The following is a 4,491-nucleotide window of genomic DNA, read 5'->3' as shown; positions in this document are numbered from 1 at the left end:
AGTTAGTTAGTTAGTTAGTAGTTAGTTAGTTAGTTAGTTAGTTAGTTAGTTAGTTAGTTAGTTAGTTAGTTAGTTAGTTAGTTAGTTAGTTAGTTAGTTAGTTAGTTAGTTAGTTAGTTAGTTAGTAGTTAGTTAGTTAGTTAGTTAGTTAGTTAGTTAGTTAGTTAGTTAGTTAGTTAGTTAGTTAGTTAGTTAGTTAGTTAGTTAGTTAGTTAGTTAGTTAGTTAGTTAGTTAGTTAGTTAGTTAGTTAGTTAGTTTAGTTAGTTAGTTAGTTAGTTAGTTAGTTAGTTAGTTAGTTAGTTAGTTAGTTAGTTAGTTAGTTAGTTAGTTAGTTAGTTAGTTAGTTAGTTAGTTGGTTAGTTAGTTAGTTAGTTAGTTAGTTAGTTAGTTAGTTAGTTAGTTAGTTAGTTAGTTAGTTAGTTAGTTAGTTAGTTAGTTAGTTAGTTAGTTAGTTAGTTAGTTAGTTAGTTAGTTAGTTAGTTAGTTAGTTAGTTAGTTAGTTAGTTAGTTAGTTAGTTAGTTAGTTAGTTAGGTAGTTAGTTAGTTAGTTAGTTAGTTAGTTAGTTAGTTCGTCAGTAAGTTGGTTAGTTATTGAGTTAGTTAGTTAGTTAGTTAGTTAGTTAGTTAGTTAGTTAGTTAGTTAGTTAGTTAGTTAGTTAGTTAGATAGTTAGTTAGTTAGTTAGTTAGTTAGTTAGTTAGTTAGTTAGTTAGTTAGTTAGTTAGTTAGTTAGTTAGTTAGTTAGTTAGTTAGTTAGTAAGTTAGTTAGTTAGTTAGTTAGTTAGTTAGTTAGTTAGTTAGTTAGTTAGTTAGTTAGTTAGTTAATTAGTTAGTTAGTTAGTTAGTTATTTAGCTGGTTTGTAAGTTTCTACATTTTGTACTTCACTGCAATTATTTTTGAACGCTAAATCAAAATAAACCCCGTCCCCTTCCCTCAATACCAATTGAAATGCTTTATATTTGTAAATATTTACACTCATTATTTGTTAGCTGATCTTTGTTATTTTGTTTGCTCATAATCATCGCGCCATAATTTTTTACTAACTAAATTTTTTTGGGCGATTTGTGATCTTAAACGATCGATAACATGCCAAAATCAAATAGAAATAAATTTAATATAAGATCAAGATTAATCGAAAAGCGTAAAAACGTTTTAATTTACGCTACCAGACTTTTTGGCAACCAAACACAAAAACATGATCATCATAATGATCATGATGATGATCATGATGTTGCAAAAAAATCTTAAACAAAACAATGTTTTTTTATAATGCCATTTCAGTCAATGTTTTTTTTGGTTTGTTATTCTTTAAATTCAATTCATCAAACTATTAGATTTTATGTTTTAATACTCGCGTATAGTCAGTCGTCAAGATTCAAAGTGATCATCTTGGTGGGGGAAGGGTTACTCTTCCACTACACAGACATCGTGTGAAGACAAGTGTTATGACGGATTTTTGATCTTAAATGATTGATAATGTTGCGAGTAAGAGAATGCTAATAATATTTTGGTTAAGATTTTCTTGTTGGTAGTATTTCAATGTTTTTGGGGTTCTTAACCACCAGACAGCAGACTTTTAATGGGGAACAGGAGTTCCCAAAGTATTAGAACAATACATATTATAAGATAATTTTTTTGTGGTTTAAAAATTATAGATATTTGTTGCAGAGATCTCATGAACATTTTGATATCCAAGTGAAGAATCTCATAAAAGTAATGCTTTTATAAGATTCATGTTTTCTTTGAGAACCTCTGCATGAATCTTGTATTTACAAAGAATCGTGTGTCTACCAGCTACTTATTATTAAAATAATAATATTTTGATTTAACACGAGAATGTTTGATTGTGTATATTAAATGTAAATTTAAAATTAAATTGCTTGTATAGACGCGTGTCTATATGGTGCCAAGTGTAGACAGTGTTCGACCAAGATTTATTACCCACAATCATATTAATAAAGCAATTAGATTTCATTATTTCAATAAAAATGGTTCATATTTGTTTTGGAGAATTATTTTTTAAAAAAATTGAGGGCCTACGATGCAGTATAATCTCACAAATATCCTTTACATCTTACACATAATACCATCAAGTCAATACTAAGAAAAATTTTAAATCGCAAAAAAACTGATACCACACTTTTTTTTACAAAAATACAACTAAAAAATTGGCTACGGTCCCATACAGACGTCACTGATCTAGGAGGTAAATATATAAAAATATCAAGACCCACTATTGACGTTCTAAATCTATGACGTTCATTTAATTAAAACTATTATTGCCAATAGAAACCGATAAAGTAAACAAATTGTGACATCATCAATCTATGAAGTAAATAACAAACAGGTATTTGATCTCAATAAAATATCTGGTAAACCTTAAATATTTTGATCATGATTTATGTTATGGTTCCTTTATGAGGTCAATTGGCAAGCGAAAGAGAAATTGTATTTACGTTAATTACAATGACACATTTGCAATTGTAAGAGTGCATATTTCTAGTCTACAGTTTAGTATATAGTCTAGTCTATATACTATAGTCTGTTTGTAGTGTAGAATACAGTCTGTCTGTACACTAGTCCATAGTCTAGTCAATAGCCTACTCTATAGTGTAGCCTATATTCTAGTCTATAGTCTAGTATAAAGCCTAGTTTATAGTTTAGTCTATAGTCTAGTCTATAATCCAGTCTTTAGTCCAGTCTATAGTCTATTCTACAGTCTAGTCTATATTCTAGTCTATAGTCTAGTCTATAGTCTAGTCTATAGTCTAGTCTATAGTCTAGTCTATAGTCTAGTCTATAGTCTAGTCTATAGTCTAGTCTATAGTCTAGTCTATAGTCTAGTCTATAGTCTAGTCTATAGTCTAGTCTATAGTCTAGTCTATAGTCTAGTCTATAGTCTAGTCTATAGTCTAGTCTATAGTCTAGTCTATAGTCTAGTCTATAGTCTTGTCTATAGGCTTTATGCTTTATGCTAGACTAGATTTTAAACTGGACTTTAAACTAGACCTTTCGTAGACTTTAGACTAGTCATTAAACTACAAGTGCCCTAAACCGATGGTTTCATAATTCTTTGCCATGCAAATGTAACCAACGTTATTCTAAACTAGCAATAACTTTTAACGTCATAAGTTTCTTTTTAAGCAAAACGTTTAAACTATACAAAAATCATGCTCAAGGCTAAATTACATAAAATGCAATTAAAATCTAAGAAAAAACATAAAAATATTAGAAAAAAGAACAACAACAAGAAGAATACAACATAAATCATAAAAGTGCCAAGAGTACGACTACAATAAGCATCTCGTTAAACCATTAAAGACATAAATTGGAAATGTACAAACAAAAAAAATATATTCATTCATTTAGTCATCTTTGGCTAAAAATAGAAACAAAAAATAAATATTTAAAACTGCAAAACTATATACACTCATAATTGTGAAGAAAATTTTTACTTTTCGTAGGCGGATTTAGAAAAAAATCTTTTTTGCTATTAAGACCTGTTGATTTTTCTACGACAAATTGGGGAAAATTTTTTATGAAAATTTTCTTAAAATTACATTTAAGCTAAATGAATTTTTTCTTTCAGTGTAAAATTTTCTTATATTATGACAACTATTGCTGATCAACTCTATCTATTTGATCACCAGCATTTACACCTCTACTGATTATAATCGTTTTGTCTAATTTATAAAATCAACATTAATTATAGAAAGAGAAAAATCTAAAAAAAAAATAAATATAAAATAAAAGTGATAACTAGAAAAAAGGGAAATCTATGTATCATTTTTTATTTGTTAACACCTACATACATTCAATTTGGTATCTACAGATACCAAAAAATACCTGTAGATACTTTTTCTAAATTCATTTAATGCATTTAATTTTTTATTTAAAGATTTTATACCTTTTTCTACACATGCCTTTGGCATGACGTTTTTTATAACAAATAGAAGCCAAAAATTTATAAACGTTTACGTCTGAGAAGAGAAAAAAACATGATTTTATTTTTAGCAGAATTTAAAAAGAATTATTGTCAAAGATTGTTTACATTTGATACGAAATGGTTTCGTTTAACGTAATTAATTGACAAAACTTACGATTTATTTCAGATAAAGTATTTAAAACTATTTATAAGAAAAAATTGTATCAAACTTGCGCATTTTATTATCAAATTAATCGAATGGGTACAGTGTGTTAGACTAGGCTACAGACTAGGCCATAAACTGCACTATAGACTAGATTATAGTTTAGAATCTAGACTATCGACTAGACTAGAGTATAGACTAGACTATATACTAGACCACAGACTAGCCTATTAAGATTACACCTTAGACTAGACTATATATACTTTATTATATACTGGACTATATACTTGATTAAAGACTAGACTATAGATTACACTACAAACTAGACTTTACACTAGACTATAGGCGAGACCATAGACTAGACTATAGATAAAACTATAGTCTGAAATATAGACTACACCA

This window comes from Lucilia cuprina, chromosome 6 (genome assembly GCF_022045245.1).
Source record: "Lucilia cuprina isolate Lc7/37 chromosome 6, ASM2204524v1, whole genome shotgun sequence".
Lineage (NCBI taxonomy): Eukaryota > Metazoa > Arthropoda > Insecta > Diptera > Calliphoridae > Lucilia > Lucilia cuprina.
The sequence above is the reverse complement of the archived record's forward strand: the minus strand, read 5'-3'. Positions refer to the sequence as shown.